General features: G+C 34.4%; 1 long non-coding RNA gene across 1 annotated transcript; it reads left to right on the forward strand.

The window, feature by feature from the left end:
* Positions 1-6,413: 6,413 nt before the first annotated feature.
* LOC141449930 (uncharacterized) lies at positions 6,414-17,290 on the forward strand. Its single transcript, XR_012455773.1, has 5 exons — positions 6,414-6,459; positions 15,746-15,942; positions 16,068-16,151; positions 16,303-16,658; positions 16,745-17,290. It is a non-coding gene; the product is annotated as an uncharacterized lncRNA (long non-coding RNA).
* The last annotated feature ends 902 nt before the right edge of the window (positions 17,291-18,192 follow it).

The following is an 18,192-nucleotide window of genomic DNA, read 5'->3' on the forward strand; positions in this document are numbered from 1 at the left end:
TATTTTAGTTTCTGAGGATCGATTCCTTTAGAACAGTGATTCTCAACCACAGTGCCGCGCGGCACTTTTGTGTCACGCGAAAGTTTTGAAGTGTGCCGCCAAATTTTAGAAATGCATACAATAAAAATTATATATTAAATTGTAGAAGACGATGTGAGAGTAGCATTATCATTTATACGACCAAATACAAAACGAAATTATCAAAAAACATCAAGCTCAAATTTCTCATTAAAAGTATTCTTATTATTAACTTGTAATTAATCCCTTAATAAACATATATTGTTGTTTTTTGTATTAGCACATTCAGTAACCACTTGTTGAGAAAAGATATAGATTTTGCTATAAATTCAACTTTTAATTTGTTCTACAGAAATATTAGTTTATTGGGTGGCCAAGAAACGTCCCTGAATTCAATTCCTCAAATCAGTCAAATCAGAATTATTTTTCAGATTAGACCAGCTTCTAAAAAATCTGTTCGATCATTTATTAATGGACTGAAATACACACATTTTTTTCCTGAAAGCCAATGTAAATTGTGTAATGAGGCTAGTCCTAAGGATGATCTTTGTCATTTCTTTACAGAATGTAAAATTTTAGATTGTATGAGAAATAAATTCTATTTCATTTTCAAGTGGAGCAAGTTTCTAACTTAGTCCAATTTGAAAAATTATTGTGCTTAGATGATATCAAAGCAAACAATATTTACTATCGAGGGATTAAGAGTAAAAGCAATATTATTGTAGGGCTTAAACATGTACTATTGTTGTCTCTTTTGTACTTTTGTGTTTGAATTATTCTCTCACATAACATTCATTTCTTCAAAATATCATTATAATTATTGTCATTTATCTATATGTTAAGATGCTGAAGATTTCCATTATATTGTCTAAATAAGGTTTTTTTTATCCCCATATGTATTTTTTAATGTAAATTTTGCTATTTTACAGGATTTTAAAGAACCCAGCGCTAGTGTCAGATTAATATTTTGTAATGTTTATTATGTTATCAGCTTTGTATGCTTATCCCCTTGCTATGGTGAAAACTTGAAAGCAATAAATTTATTATTATTATATTGCTGTTTTTGTAGTACATATTATTTTATTTTATATTGAAAATAAATAGAACTATTTTACCCAGTGTATTATGGATAAGTAAAATACTTTTAAACTTAATCTTATTGTTAGTGTACCGCCAAGTGTGCCGCCGCGACAAAAAAAAAAACGTTGAGAACCACTGCTTTAGAATTACCACTCTTATGCCAAACGTTGCTAAATATTTTGAGCGGAAAAAAAAAAAAAAAAATAATAAGGATTGAATATTTTAAAATGACGTAAAATGTGTATAGAATAAAATTTTGGAGGTTGGAGAAGAGGAAGTGGAAGAGGAACATGGTCGACGTGAACGGATGAAGAAGTCGTGGAGCGAGATAGGGAAACTGACGACGGCTTCCTGTATTATTCAAACTGATACGTCATAAGCGATAGGTGAAACAGTATGATGATATTTACCAATCAAGGTGTGTTTTATATACAATAAATATATACATAAATATTTCTGCTTTAAATTATATATATGTATTCGAAAATCGTGACGTAAATTTTACTCCTCCTCATTTTGTTACTGTCACAATTTATTTTGAATATTTCAAAATAAAAATGTTCCAATTGAAGCATTAATTTATTAAACTTTTACCATTGTCGATGATGAACAGTGATGATAACTTATAATTTATAATTTTGCATCATCATAAAAACGAATAAACACAATTATAGATGTAAATAATTAGGCTGAACTAAGATATAAATGATGAACATTCTTTGTAATATAATAACTGCCCATCAACAATAACAAACACGACAATAACAAAAACAATGATAACAATACCGTAATGTTAAATATATGTGTATATGTTCTCTGTTCTCTGTTTTGTGAATATAGATAATTATCGTCCTAACCAGAGCCAATCCGTATTCCAGAATACTGTATGGATTTTACACATTAATTCATGAGTATTTGCATTGAATTTATTTTGGCTTATTTTCCACGATTAAAGTGAACATTACTATTATTTATTCTTGAAAAAAAGTAAAAATTAAAGAAAGAACATTATTAGTTTATTGTTCAACTTTAATTTGCAGAGATAAGGTACAAAATAATAAAACTATCCGGTAGGATATAAACTCCTTGGTTTATAAGTGTAATTATTTTTGCCTCCAGATTTCAAGAAATACGTTGCTAAAAATTGGCAAAAAAAAACGCTATTTTTTGTTGTTGTTACTTACCTTTTCCTTGTAAACAACGTAGCGCGTAAACGTGTGAACCTTCTTTCATTTTACAGAAGTTACTCTGCACGAAATTAGATCATATTTAAATATTGTGTCTTAATAATGTCGCTAGGAGTCTAAATTCTTTAGAGATCTATGAATGTTTACTACATTGACTTATCAGAACTCATAATCATCAGCCACGAAACTATGTAAATGTTTTTATAGTTAAATGAACCACCTACAATATGGTAAAAATTATTCATTGACAAACCTTTATGAATTGTAATAATTCTTAGTTTAAATTGTATGCATATTTGTTCCTAAATATGTTTAATTATTTCACTTCTCTTCAATGAAGTATCATAGACCTTACGAAAAGACAATCTTGGAAAAGTGCCCAGTAATACGAGGTGTGGCTATTAAATAATGAGACTGATGCTGCTGCAGAAAAACTATTAATGCGCCAAATCTTAACGATCGACAGCTGTGCAGCGTAATGCCTTCTCTTTCGATTGCAGCGTCTCACATGTTTGTAGAGAAATCTGTCTGACCTGAACCGTCGTTTGTGTAAGAGGTGTTAGTTTCGTTTTGCCGAAAACATCGATACTACACATGTAGTAGAGCAACGAATTGTCGTGAAATTTCGCATGAAACTTGGTGAAACAGCCACTGAAACTCATCTTTTATTAAAAGAAGTTTATGGTGATGAATTTTAATCACGTGCGCGAGTTTTTGAGTAGGTTCAAGCGTTTCCAAGATAGCCAAAGAAGACGTCAGAGATGATGACCGCCCGAGTCGCCCTTCCACGTCCAAAACGGATGAAAATATCGATTATAATTAATCAACATTACTACCGTGAGGTGCTTGCTCAATTCTGTGAAAGAGTAAGGAAAAAAACGACCAGATTTGTGAAAGAACAAGTTATGGGTTCTCCATCAAGGAACGCGCCGGCTCACACTGCAAAGCCTGTCAAGACGTTTCTAGCCAAAGTACAACATCCCAGTTTTAGGCCATCCGCCTTATTCGCCTTACCTGGCCCCTTGTGGCTTTTATCTGTTCCCCAAAGTCAAATCTGCATTGAAAAGGAACACGATTTCAGCAGTCCGTTGAAGCTGTGAAAGAGAATGCGTCATGCAGGAGCTCACCGATAAAGACTTCCAGCAGTTTCAAACAATGGTAAATTCGCATGGAGCGTTGTAGGGATAGGGGAGGGGTGTATATTGAAGGTGATAATAACTAATTATGTATAAATTAAAAATAAAATGTTTTACAGCATCAGTTTCGTTATTTAATAGCCACACCTCGTATTGCAATTATTAATAATTGAATTTAATTGTTTTAATCACATTACAAAAAACGTGAAAAGAATATTTTCAATTTTCTTTGTATTGATAGAAAGAATCATTTGGCAATGTTAGTCATTTTCTTTCAATTTTGATACTTTTCTCGCGACAAACGCGCGCACAGTTGAGGACGTTTTTAAACTAATTTTCCCAATCACTACGTTTTTCATGTCCAATGAGCGCACGGATAACAGAATGAACAGGAAATTAAGAAAAGACGTTGTTTCTGAAAAGTGCCAACCAATTATCAAACGTTGTCCAATTTCCTTTTTCATTCTCTCCAACGCAATGCCCTTCACTCTCTCTATCCTTTAATGATGATAATATTGATGACGGTGGGTAGGGAGTTGATGAATGGTCGGCCAGGCTGTTGTCGTGGTGGCGGAAGGCCAATCAACACAAGAAGTTCGCCGACAGTGTAGTGTCAACCGGTCGCACAGAACAAGGGTAAAAAAAAGATTGATCTATCGTCCCTCTAATTTTCTGCTTCCAAATCCTTTTATGTTTTCCAAATTAGTTGGACTGGGACTCTTGAGGATTGGGGGTATTTAAGTGGTTTACTAAGTATGCCCATTAAAGCAAAGCGATTATCAAAATGTGGAAATTGGTACATTATCTAATTATAGGATTCCCTTAGGTATTTTAAATTACCAAGGCAATACATTTAACTAAAACAGCAATTTGCAGAACCCACTCCTGAAGTTATGTTTTTCTGTTTCTCCGACAAACTTTTCGATCATTATTAAAAAACAAACAAACAAAATATGTAATAATATAAAGTTAAGAAAAAGAAACATACACTCAACAGCAAACAAAACCGGACACTTAATATTTTTTATATTAAAAGCTGATTATCAGTGATGTGTTTGTTTTTGTGGGTAATCTGGTTATTACAGAGAATGTAGGGTCTAAGTCCATTGGACTAATCCCTTCAGGATCAGTAGGGCATGAGATAAGACTCAGATGTGGCTTATTTGTCTTGAGGCTGCTTTACCTGACGGAACTCTTCTAAACTGTAAGCAGGTTTTCGCACCTTTAAAGATCTTTACTTTATTAACCGCGCCTTTCTGTCATTAATAGACGTGATTTTTTTTTTATTTTGGTCCAGAATAATGGTTCTTTCGAAAGTAGACGTAGCCTGAGCTGATGCCTTGGCAAGAGAAGACCGGAGCGCCCGATCTATCGCAGAAACACTTGGAGTAGCGAAGTCCGCCATTAATGATGCATTCGGCGTTTCCGGGAGACTGGCAGTTATGAACGGAGGGCCGGCAGTGGCCAACCAAGGGCCTCAATTGAAGTTGACGATCGATTTATCACGCTCTCAGTATTGAGAGACCGCCATTTAACTGCTCCTGAGGTTCGGGACAGGCTTCAAGTGGCGCGAAATACGCGTGTTAGCTCGGACACAGTATGGCGGAGACTGAGGGAGCGTGGACTTGAAGCAAGGCGCTCCGCGACAGGGCTCCAACTCCTGGAAAGGCATTGTAGAGAAAGGCGATTATTTGCCAACCAGCATTTTCATTGGACTGTAGTGCAATGGGGAACAGTTTTATTCACAGATGAGTCTCACTTTGGTCTATACCACTCAGACGATCGAGACAGAGTGTGGAGACGATCATGGGAGCGATTTGTTCAATGTACTCTTCGCGAGTCACGACCTTTCGAAAGGAGATCAGTTATGGTTTAGGGTGAAATCAATTTCCACGCCCGTACTGAACTGATTTTCATTGATAATGGGGGCTCTGACTGCTCGGAGGTACATTGAGGAAGTGCTCCTACAGGCTGTGATCCCGTTGGCTCCATTTATTGGTGACCAATTCATTTTGATGCAGGATAATGCTCGCCCACATACCGCCAGAATTGTTACCGAATACTTGGAGCAAGTGGGAATCACAGTTCTGGACTGGCTTACACGAACTCCCGATATGAATCCCATAGACCATTTATGGGATAATTTAGGAAGGCATGTTAGACATCGTCATCCTCCTCTTAGTGACTTAAATCAGCTCCAAATTGCTCTTCGTGAAGAATGGGATCCTCTGCCGGTGGAGTACGTCCAAAATTTAATTTCTTCTCTGCCTGACAGGATTAGGGCCCTTCGCCATAGAGGAGAGAGAAATACCCGCTATTAGAAGAACATCCCTTGTCAGAAAACCTGATAAAAATGAAGAATAAAGTTTAAAAAAAAATGTGTTAATTTCTTATTTTTTCTTTATTTTATAATTTTGTGTTAATAATTAATAAAACTTAGTCATTTGTGGCAGATTTTGTGTAAATAACTTATAAATAAACCAATTCTTACCATAAATTAAAAAGATTAGCGTATTTAACAAAATTATGAGACCAAATCTGAGTGTCCGTTTTTTTTTGCTGTTGAGTGTATGTAATTAATTTTTATTTTTGAAGTTCACAATTTGTATGAAGATATACAAATGTTTGTCTTCAATATTCCACGAGTGCTAAAATGACAATCATTGCTGTGAAATTATTACTCCAATGGTTTTTAATAGGTTAATTCAGAAACACCCAAATGATTGGAGGGCAGAAATTGTAACTAACTTGGTAATGTTAAAAAAAAGAAAAAGCAATTATTTTCAAAATAGAAATACATTTTTTTAAGCAAATCAATTTCTTTAGTTAGGTATTTAAAATATTTACAATTTTAATGTTAGTTAATATTAAAAATTACAGCTGTTATGGCAGCTTTAGAATGTAAATATCATCTGTTATCAGCTGATTAGTGAAGTTTTGAACGGCGCTTACACATTGGTGCATTCTTGCCTTAATTCGGCTCCTGATTGGTTGAAAATTATTGAAATGGTCCAAACTGATTGGTGGCTGGAGTTTTGGTGAGTGAAATTATCTCAGAGATAAATTATCTTTAATGTTGAAGGAAACGTGATATCATCAGAAAGCTCCATCATTAGAATGTCTTAAAAAAACAACAATGTTGCCTCAGATAAAGTTTGAGACGCGCAAGCTTTTTCACTGACCCACAATTGCTAGGGAATTGCAAGGCTTGTTTACGCGGGTTGATTTAGATTTTCTATTTGTGTGAATAATTTATATTCTATCTGTATTTTTTTCAATCACGCATTGATACAAAAGCAATTTAAATGCTATCTATAACCTTTAGTTTGGATCATTACAGTTCTAAAACGCAAATGACAAATGCTGTTGTTGTATTTGAAATAAAGCAAAAGTGTTTATAAAATATCAAATAAAATGTATAATTTTACTCATATTTTGTTTGTTATAAAAAATCGACAACCCAAAGCAAATAACCATATTTAGATTTTTCTTCCGATAAAACCCACTTTTGTAAGATTTTGTTCAGTTATGTTTGTAAAAAGAGACTTCCATAGCACTTGTTTCATCCCGTTTTACCCAGTTAAGCCAACTGAATTTTAAAGATGTTTAGTTTTGAAAATATTCAGCTTAAAATTTTTAAACTTAACTCTTATGCAAATGGGCATTAGTACTTAAAAAAAAAAATTGAACAAAATTTGACCCACGTCTCAAAAAGGTTCGCCATCCCTGCCCTAGTATCAAGTTTAGGTTTGAGTTAAAATCGTAGTTTTGACGACTACTATTCTCCTTGTGCTAACAGCACACAATAGAGTTCAGCCTTCAGTTTTAGGTCCTGTATCCTCTATCTAGGACATACTGCGCCTAAAATGTAGATTACGAGTGTATTCTGAGAAGTGTTACGTTTATCTTCCTTCGGAGTTTCTAAATTTTCTAACTTCTTCCATCAATTCAGCACCTTTGGAAAGAAAAAAGTTGAATTTACCTTAGTAACAGAAACAATCAGCTGAACCTAGCGAGAAACACAGTGGACTAATCATTTCAAAGCCACACGCTAACTGATTTCTTTCAAATACTTTTGCTTTCGAAAGCAAGACCAGGTTTTTTTTTTGGCTATAAGGATAATTGTAGACTTATTAGCGGGCCACTGCAGGCTCAGAAAACACATGCATCGCATGGGCCTGGCAGATGATAGCCTTTTAGGTAGGTTCTGTCAGGAAGAAGAGGAAACGGCACTGTACATGTTGTGTCAGTGTGAGGGGCTTGAATGGCTAAGGATGTTACTTCTCGGGGAGAAAAAACCAAGGCCTATGAGCTTTACCCAAGAGCCGTTCTCCAGAATTAAGAGTCTGATTAAACGGACAGGTCTGGAGGGCGAGCTCTAGAGTTGGGGAGCCACAATAGATCCAAAGGGGTCGCAGTGGCGTTGGCCTTGAGGCCGCCCTAATTTAATCTATTCTATTCTAAGACCACGTTTAAATAAAAAAAAAAAAAATGATTTCTAATATTTCAAGGATGCTTCTTAAAGAAGTCTCTGTCACAATTAAAATTAAATCATTCTATTGTGTTGCCAAGATCAGTGGTGGTATTATGGACGTTGGACGCTAGCTTTTAAAGAGGTTAAATGTAGTAATAGCACACGTGATATTATATCCTAAGATAGAGTAAGCACTGGAATCCTTTACATCTAATGAAATCTTGTTAGATTACTTTCTTTGGATATCGCCTTATAAAAAATAGTTTTTAAGTGGAAAATGAATGAAATTTAAAATAATCATAATAATAATAAAGATGGTTCCCAGTTCAGATAGTGTGACAGACGTGAGATGCATGTAAATAAAGATAGTACAAAATCTAATAAAACTGCAAGGTAATAATAATAGTAAGTGAAGAACTGAGAGGTAGCGAAGATAAGTGGGAGCAGTTGACTGTAGAGGAGAATGGAAGGTGGTAGATTGTAGCGGTCGGTTAATAAAGTGAGTGTTGAGATTTGAGGTGTCGGTGAAGGCGAGGCCACTTGTGGAGCCTAAGTGGTGGTGAGGCCAGCAGCGGCGGTTCCAGCAGCAGGTTGCGGCGCTAGATCCCTGAGGACCGATACCCCCTCTCCGGCGACTCCACTACAGCTACTGTTCCAGTAAGCTGTAGCCCCAACGTCACAATCCTGGCTGCACACTCTCTTTAACTCCATTAACAATGTTCACCTTCTCTCCTTCCGGCTGCCGCAGCTGCCTTTGTTCACATTTCTATTGTCTAGATTCTTCCCTCTTTAAACTCAATGTATTGATGGGCAACGAGTTTGTTTTCTCCCTGCTGAAATGGTGATAAAATTTAGTTTTATTGAGTTTTTGTATTTAAAAAAAAAAAATATTAGCGTTAACACTTACTCGTGTTCAATCCTCTACTTTGTGGTTACCAGACTTCCAAGTTACCTAGATCTCCCCTTAAAATAAGATTTCATTGAAAGGGTTACAAAACAAAAGCGATGTTTTTTGTGTATAGGTTTATGATAACAAAAAACAATTGCCCGTTTACCAATTCTCTTTAAAACTCAAAATATTATTAACCTACACCCAACACGGTAGATACGTTCCTTAGAAATCCGTGCAAAAAAAAATACACGCGAGATTATGGTAAATTTGGGGATATGTTCCACAACTTTAAAAAAATCGTCTGAGATGAAAAAAAACTATAAATTAGTGCTGCACGAGAAACGAGACAAATCTCGGTCTCGGTCTCGGTCTCGGTACCGAGACCGAGACGAGACTTGAGCAACCGAGACCGAGACCGAGATCGAGACATGATATATATCTCGTCGAGAAATCTCGGTCTCGTCTCGGTTTTTCAAATATTAATTTTTAGCTACAAAATTATAAAATTGTGTTCTTTATTAATAAATAATCATTACGGGTATTGAATTAATTATTAAAAGTTACGCTTTTATTATATATATTCAATATTACTACATCTATTTGACTTCGAATTACATAAGTAAAGTAAGCAAAGTAAAGTAATCGCCTATTTTTCAGGCGGGGCTTTACGTTCAACTACCAATTAGGTGTCGCGGACGGAGGCGACTAGCAAACTTACTTTACTGTAAATTTCTTCTACTAATCATTAAATAAAATCCAAGGCCTAAGACCGGGAATCGAACCCAGTACCACAATACTCATTAGCTTCGCAGGTCTCGCACTATTTTCGTTTTTAAGATACTCTTTGCCTGAGCATTGATACATAAAAGAGCTTTTACTGAATCAGAAGTTAAAGAAGATCTTCTATTGGTCATTATCATCGCAGCTTGCGAAAATAATCTTTCCGATGGCACTGAAGTTGCACAGATACTAAAAATATCTTTCGCCATTCTAGACAAATTTTTGAAGGAATTCTCTAGTGTTTTCCACCATTCTAAAATGTCAACGTCTACTGGTGCTTGGTCTAATTTGGTATAATTAATTATTTCTGTCTTCCATGCTTCGGTGATATTTGCTGATTTTTGAGCAAATGGTGCAAAAATATTGATGCAGTCGCCGTCGTCGTCAAAAGGTGAATCATCAGATTCTTTATCTTCACCAACAGCCATAACTAATAGAGCGGGAAGTAGAATCTTCTTTCACGAATCGACTTGTTATAGGAGGCAGATATGTTATTTGGGTCTTTCATTTGGCGCGTTTTTAACATCTTTTTGAAATTATATAAAGATATATAACAGTAATAGTAATATATGATGCATTGAAGTGTAAGTAGTTGTCTTCTTTTACACACATTTTCATTACCAATATATAAATTAAAATAATTATTAGAAAATAATAACATTTTTTGAAAAGATTATTAATAGCTAACCACTTTTAATACTTAAACAAAAATTCAAAAAAACTGAGACCGAGGCCGAGATATCTCGACGAGACCGAGACCGAGATCGAGACTGCATAAAGTCTCGCCTCGTCTCGGTCTCGTGCAGCACTACTATAAATAATTTCCCCCAAAAAACGTGCAAAAAAATGATAATGATTATATATAAAACAAAAACAATTCATTTTTATAAAAATTATAAAGTTATAAAAATTTAAATTGAATTTAAGAATAAAAATCAATTTCCCGACTATTCATCGCTAGATCAAAAATGCTGTCATCATCGATAGGTATGTCAGTATATGTAATATACTGAACACTTTAACAGTGAATAACGAAATGCTGTGTTCCAAGTTGAAGTACAACGAGATAAAGAAAAAAAATTGTTAATAAAATTCGGGTATTCCCCGTTAGCTCCGGAATACAAAGTAAACAAGCCATGAAGTCATGGTGATGTCAACAAGACCAAGTCACTAGCACATGTGTGGGCAAAAACCGACCGACTTCTGGATCACACTCTCAAAATTTAGAATTACAAAAAAATTTTGGATGGAATTTGTGCTAGAACAAAAAAATTCGCATAAAAAGACGTGTTTTACTTCTTATTGGTGAACCGTTTTATTTCAAAATCGTGTAATAAAAGACGGTGTTAAAAAAAAAAGAGTTGGGTGTATTTACTACTCAGTAATATTGTACAAAAAGTAAATCTGTACAATTTACTGAAATGGCACGACGGAGAGCGAAGAGAACCTTTAAAAAATGGATGTTTCATTGTAGCAAAATATTTTAAAAAAAGTTGTACTTCTAACATAATGTGGTTAGTGGGCCAGATTTTCAGCTCGAGTTGTTTCAATGAAAATTCACAAAAACTATAAGAAAATCCCAATTAATTTCCTTATTAACATAAAATTAATCACATCTTAGACCTAACTTTAATAATCTTCTTCCGAATATTCAGCAAAACTAAGAAAATTTTCATCTTCCAAGTTTCCCTAACATGTTCTACGCATCATTCTGTACGCCATCTTAGCTTTGATGTCAATATTTCCTGGATTCTATTGACTATGATAGAAGTATCCTTCTAGAGATTCTCTCCTGTGTCCTGCACATGTGGCCTACTGTCATCCTTTCTTGATAGTAGAGACCAAATTTGTTTCTTATTTCTCCAATGTCTTTCAATTCTTTACTGGACTTAAAAGATCATACATCTCCTTCAAGCTCGACGCAAATTAAATCTTCTCGAATAATATCATTTCCCAAGTTTTCTGCCATCTACAGTCATTATCCAAACTCCCGTTGTCCAACAGTACTGTCATTTTAAACAGTAATAAATGATCCTTATTTTTGTAGATTATGATTTTGCGGTTACTCTAGTACGAGTGAAATTATTGATGCAGCTCCAAGCAATTTTTTTCTAACCTTTTATCTTAAAGACATCGATCTACCTGGACAGTTCTTACATTAATTTCCCCGTATGTCTTTATAGGAAACTTTTATTTGCAAAGAAGAAATCTTTTAAACTATCTGACATTTGCGATAGATGAGAATATTTTGCGGCCAAGAAATATTTTATCTTCAGCTATTAAATAAGAAGACCAACAACTTAACTCAGAAGCAGATCATTCTTGAATACGATGTGTTTGTCTTTTTTAGTCCTTGTAGCTGCTTCCTTTTAGTACTTATGCATTTCAATGACAATTTTGGTCGCTTGTCTTATTCACTCACTTATGTTTCAAATCTCTTCAGCAATCTCCAAAAATCTGAAGGTTTTACTTTGTAAATAATTTAGTGAGTCCTGGAGATTGCTTTAAGCTTGGACAGTATTCCAGCAAGTGATTACAAGGTTACTTTATTTACCAATAAATGCAAGCGCATACACCAAGTAATGTATATATGTCAAATATATAAGAAAGTAGATATATTAAGCGCCCAAAACCTCATCTATTAGCCTCAAATATTATTTCAGTAACTCTAGTTATATACTATGGAGTATATATTACAATTAAATTTCAGAATATCCCGGTAAGTTTATTATCACTTTATTTATGTAAAGTAAATAGAATTTGCATATTAATTATCATAGTACCACCATTAGGCATTGAGTTATACCAAAGTGTAACGGCCTTATGTAGACCTAGCTGGTAGCTTTGGGCCACGTGTGTTGTGTCGTCACTATTAACATAACAATACCTTAATATATATATATATCTATGTATATAATATGTATGTTGTACACATGAGTCGAAATTTCCCCTCTCCATTACTAAACATTAATCAACTACATATTATTATGGACTGCATTATTTAGTACGTAGTAGTAACATTCAAGTGACTTTAGAACCAGGTATTAACTCAAACTGGTAATATTTCTTAATAATACCTCCATCATTGGATAATATTCTAGTCAACACTGAATACTAAGTAGTATACTTACTGAATACTTAGATTATTTTGCCGAATTCAAATAAGATATTGCCAAAATAAAAGTAGGAGTAACTCAAGAAAGTGTCTTTTCTGTTCACTGTTTCATTTCAAGAAAATTTTCGTTTTGCTGATACTATATCAAAGAAATATTGAAACAATATCCCGTATTGCATCCAGAGACTCCTAGGCTCCTCCAAAAAATGTTTTAAACATAAAATGATCAGTAAAGTAAAGTAATGCCTATTTTTTAAGGCAGACTTTACGTCTAACTACCAATTAGGTGTCGTAGACGGAGGCGTCTAGCAAACGTACTTTACTGTTAATTTCTCATATTAACCATTAAATAAAATCCAAGGCCTAAGACCGGGGAATCGAAGCTAGTATTACAAGACATATTAACTTTACAGGTCTCACCCTTAACCTAACCGCTAGGCTAACGTGGCACCTAAAATGTTCTGTATTTAGGCCAGTATTTTTCAATTTTTATCGGATCTTTTCTTCATCGTAAAATTAGAAAATGATTCATCACGTTTTTTTTTTTTTTCATTCTAAACGCGAAAAGAGTTATAAAAATTGACCATTTTAATGCAATCTGGCCTAAATATAGTTCTTTTGGTTTTTTTTTGGACAGAACGCTGGATATGGGCTTAATATTTGTAGATATACAATCATCGGTGACCCAGTCTAAACACTTTCTTTGTCAGTCTATACGCCTGTATAGGACGTCTGTCCTAACTTCTGACATCGATACTTTTTTGACACTGACCACCTTTTCTTGCGAAACCTACTGATTCTTTATTATCGATGTCTACAAACTATAGTTATACTAATATTGGTACATTGGTGCATTAACTTCTTCATTGGCGTACTAAAATTTATGCTTATAAATCAAAGAACTCTATCTTAATAAATAAGAGGCCCTCTCCTCTTTGCGTAGATAGCAATGAGGTGGAGGATTTCAAAAATATAATAATGATATGTCCACGTTATGTAGAAAGGAAACGAATGTTTGAGGACATATACGGATATTTAGATGCACCATTTCGCTACGACGACATAATATTCTCCACCAACATCTATGTGCTTAAATCTATAGCAGAGCTAGCAATGAAATATGAATGTATTTAAAAGTTATAGCCAATTAGAAAGAATGCAAGAAAATGATTAGAGAAGGATTACGTGATTTTAATTTCGGTTAAGCTATAAGGATGGGAGGGGCACAGAGTACTGATCCATCCATTAGCTGTAGTTAATGTAAATAGTTGTTTATAGTAGAGAGATGAATGTGTGAAGGGAATGTATTTATAAGTAAGAATGGAGAGTGAGTGATATTCTAGTGATAAGCACCTAGACGATGCTGGCTGTATGGCGGAAGCCAATGCCAAAAAAAAACTCTATCTTAACATTTTCTTGGAAGTTCCGAACGAGACTTAAGTCGTTTTGAACCTAACATGAGTCAGAAAACATCTAGCTAAACCACTCGACAAAACGTTCAAAACTAGGGTTACAGAATATCAATGATTATCACGCACCGTCATGGACTTGTAGACGTGTAAAAACTATCTGAAACCGTGTACAAACCTCTTCATTCTGAAACTCATTCATCTCTCTGAGAAAACTCCACTTTTATGTTAGCGATTAAACTACTTCTAAGACCTCAGCATACCATTTGTGTCTGAACTTTCCATATCTGGATTCAAGAAATATCAACAAAAAAGATGTCTAGACATTTTTACACAAGTCTACCATCCACTTTCAATCGAAGAAGACGGTAGAAGCGAGGTTGACCATGCGAGATCAACAACAATGATGATCTCCAGTGGATGCATACTTATTTGCATTTAAAGAAAAATAACTTCTCAAATCCTTATTTCTCTTAAAACTTAGTGTGAAGAACTAAGTCAATCCAAAAAAGTTGTCTGTTGAATGATGTAACCGCTAGGTCTTTAAATATTTATATGATTGGTGACCTTCAAATTTCGAGTTTGTCGGCTTTGTGTTTTTGGAGATTTTAAGGAAAGTGAGTAAACAGTGTTCAGCTATGAGATTGTAGGATTTAAAATGAACTAATTGTTAATATTTTAACCTCATTTCTTGTAATGATTCTTTTACAAAGCAATCAATAAAGTTATATCTTTTTTAAAAATATATTTTGCTGTATATGAAGGAAATTTTATCCTGAATATATGCACTATTATAGAGCGGCAAACTGAGTTTAAGTTTAACTTAAATAAGTAAACTTCGAAAGATTGAAATTTCCCAAAGTTTAGTTGAATGAAAAGAATTTACAATGGACTATATAATGAAATAAGTAAATATACATATTACATTGTGAGTTTGAGGCTAGCCTTATATTTGAGGTAATGTACATAAGAGTGGACGGGAGTGGGGGGGTTTAAGGTTAGAACAGTTTATGGTTACCTGGCTTGGTTAGCGCTATGAATTAAGCATGTTGATGTTTGGTGGCCGTTTGGTTTTGAAACATTGACCATACAATAATAGTATAGTGAGAGAGCCCCGACCAAATGGTCCAGATGGATGGGCCGAAGTAGAGACGTTATGTGATACTGCCCCCCCCCCCGGGTAACGACGACGGAGTTTGTGTGCATTCTCGGTGTAGAGAGGTAGTTTAGCCAAAGCTAGGAGGTAGGTGGCGCACCGCTGATACCACCCGCAACAACAGTAGTGCAGTCCCTCTCTCTATCCTGTTCGCCGGGGGTTTGTATGTTGACTCTGCCAAAACTGGTGCCCACCTTGTTCCATCAGTGCTCCTAGGGAACCGCAAGAGCAGGGATATTGAGAGAAAGGGGCAGCAGAGGCCCACCTTGTTACTGTGCAAACCCAAACATTCTCTTGGATACATCAATAATGCAATTGCTTTTCTCATAACTAGATGGTAATGAGATGGATAGGTGACTGATCAATTTCTATACTATGAATTTGATACGAGCAAATTTAGCTGCTAATTTTCTGAAGAAAGCTTTTTTGTTTCTATAAAATATCAATAATTATCGATACATTGAATCAACAATTGAATAATCATTAATGCTGGATCAGTCGGTTGGCAGACAGCAGCACGTGACATAGTTTTCTACATTAATTCAGAGAAACTTTGGTCCAGTGAACTACTATTCAGAGAAGATTGGAGCAGAATGGCGAATTAGTTTTTGCCGCTGAACTGGTTGTACCTCCGCATTGTTTGATTGCCAAACTTTTAGGCGTTAAACAAAATAACGTGAGAAACTCTCAAATTGGTAGGTTCAATTCTAACCTTATCTTGCATATTTTTTTTTTTTCATTTCTAACAAAAAAAATAAGTTGCCTTTTATTACTTTTAAAAGTTTATTTGTGAAATAAAATAATGATGATTGTTTCCCAGGAAATATCAATTAAATGTGATGATACATTTCAATGATTCATACTAATTCATGACTACGTAGAAAGAGGAGATAACCAAATCCAGGTCAGAATCACATTTTGCTCTTTTTATTTACTAGAAGTACTTAATCTTACGGCTAAGTTGTCTAATCACTGTTTAACGGCTGAATAGAGGAAGAGATAATGAAATAGTTGTAGACGAATTGAGAATAACCTTGCATTGGTTGTTATTTTAGCTGTTTTCCAGGACATTGTTGCACTATAGACTAGAAGGTACATAACGTAGAAAGTGGCCAATACAGACCTTCTTGCTGAATATGTCTGCAATGGAAATACTCAAAGGAAGGAAGAAAGAATAATGCCAATTTCAGTCACCATTTTGTAAAGAATAATGTCTGAAATCGGCATTATTATTCTTACTTTCTTCTGGATTAATGAATCACTTTCTTCAGGAAATGATAAGCAAACAAAATGAGTCGATCTTCAATGCAGAAGTCAAAATAACTACAGATCTTTCTGACTTGGGACAGTCAGCTCGATAAATGCTTAGATATCATAGTTTAATGGTACATTTGGCTATGATAATTGCACAGTAAGTGAATATAATTAAATGAAATTATCCTAATAAACTTTAAATATGTACGAACATAAAGTAATAACAATTATAATTAAATAAAGGCAAGCGGCAGAGATGCTGGATGCTGTTCCTCGCCGAAGAATATCATCTCCACAGCTAAGCGAAGAATGGTAGCAGCTATTTCGTACGGATACTTGAATACACACACCTTCTAACTCAACTTAAACAGATAGGACCATCTCGGGATTGTTTATATAAATAAATATATGAGTATATACAAGCTTTACCATCTTCATATTCATTTTGTATTCAAACAATACTAGATTATATTCATATTGCCGATTTGCATTTAAAGTGGCACACATATATATGAATAAATGGTGTTACGTCATAATTTATTATTTCAATTTATTTAAAACGATGGCGTTGCAGGGAGCTAGTGTTAGTAATATTAATCGAGCCCGTAGTTGACCTAATCTTCTTATTTATTTAATGTTATTCCTAACTTAAACACAAGATGGGAAGTATGGGTGTACCAAACCTAAATAGGAAATAATATATTTAAGAAAATTATGGAACCCAGTATTTAACTTTAATAGAGTTTACTTTCAACCAATTATAGCAATGTATTTATGATTAGAATTCTCAATAATTAAAATAATTTTTACTGTATTTTAACAACAAAATTTTATGCAAATAACCTTTTTAAGATCTTATTAGTCGCTACTTTTACCCATAAATAGTCTGTTTAAACAAAATATCTCTAAAACGAAGAGTGCAGCCAGTTGGAACTTTACATTTTGATTTGGGTACACTAGGGGGGACCCAAAATCCCTCAAACAGAAGTGACACTTCATAAGGTAGACTTTTTACTTTTTTAAAAGTCTCTCAACCGATTTTTTTTTTTTACACTAAGCATTTTTATTGTAAAGATGTTGGTACAAAACATTTATTTGTTACATACTTCATGGATAATTCTTTAATCCATTAAATAGGTGAACTGGGTTATTTTCATTCAACCAACTGTTTTGAAATGTTTGCTTTAATAGGGTGCGACGTGATTTTTCTTAATTTCTTTCGTCTTACAGGGAAATTTATTCGTTCATTGGTTGTTTCGCTGTTTACGTGCTTCTGTCTAAAAAATAATTTATTATCAAATATTTTTTGATCTCAAGACTCCATTTGCTTAATTAGATTTGATTTGAGTTAGTCTAAATTATTATTCTTTGGCACAGCAACTTCTCTGAAATAACATTCTCATCTTATTTGGCACACTTAGAAAACTACAAAACAAAAAATAAAAACCAGGAGAATTTGTGCTTTAGGAAACTAGAAGAACCTTCAGCAGTTCGGTTTTTGCTGAAGAAGTGACTCTCCTCTCGATTCTGTACCACCCAGCGATGCGGCATCCAATAGTTTTTGGTCTAAAATGCATAAATTAAGTTTTGTCTGTACAGAAAGATATCCTCCAACCTTCGAAAAGAAGGAAGGAGCAGAAAGAGGTACAAGATGCGCCTTTTGAAAGAAGATCTAAACTCTCTCAGAATAA

The sequence above is a fragment of the Rhodnius prolixus genome, unplaced genomic scaffold (assembly GCF_049639745.1).
Source record: "Rhodnius prolixus isolate KJV_2025 unplaced genomic scaffold, Rpr scaffold_2, whole genome shotgun sequence".
NCBI lineage: Eukaryota > Metazoa > Arthropoda > Insecta > Hemiptera > Reduviidae > Rhodnius > Rhodnius prolixus.